Raw genomic sequence first — 316 nt, 5'->3', positions numbered from 1 at the left:
CTCGGGGCACAGCCGCTCATCCCACCCCGCCAGGCTGGGCTCTTCTCTGGAGCAACCCCCGGCTCACTCCGAGTGCGGACCTGCTTTGCGCTCGCTGGAGAGAGGCGTTTCTGACAGAAAGCTTATTTCTCTCCCCGTGGCACCGCAACTGCTGTTGTAACCCATCGGTGACAAGGACGTGGGAGAAAAATCACCTTTTGACAGGAAAATTCAGCTCCAATTTAAAAGCATTTGAGGGGAGGAGTCCTGAAAATCAAGGCATCTGGAACAGCTGGTGGCAATTTTTAGTGTAAGCTTGGGAGTTTCTTTTACAAGA

At 52.8% G+C, this 316-nt stretch overlaps 1 protein-coding gene across 1 annotated transcript in view; it reads left to right on the top strand.

Annotated features, from left to right (window-relative positions):
- The window catches only part of CLEC3B (C-type lectin domain family 3, member B), a 6,245-nt gene that overhangs the window by 986 nt on the left and 4,943 nt on the right, over positions 1-316 (top strand). The window lies entirely within an intron of this gene.

Source organism: Cariama cristata, unplaced genomic scaffold (genome assembly GCF_000690535.1).
Source record: "Cariama cristata isolate BGI_N322 unplaced genomic scaffold, ASM69053v1 scaffold3397, whole genome shotgun sequence".
NCBI classification, from domain to species: Eukaryota; Metazoa; Chordata; class Aves; order Cariamiformes; family Cariamidae; genus Cariama; species Cariama cristata.
This window is presented reverse-complemented; position numbering and strand designations above follow the sequence as displayed.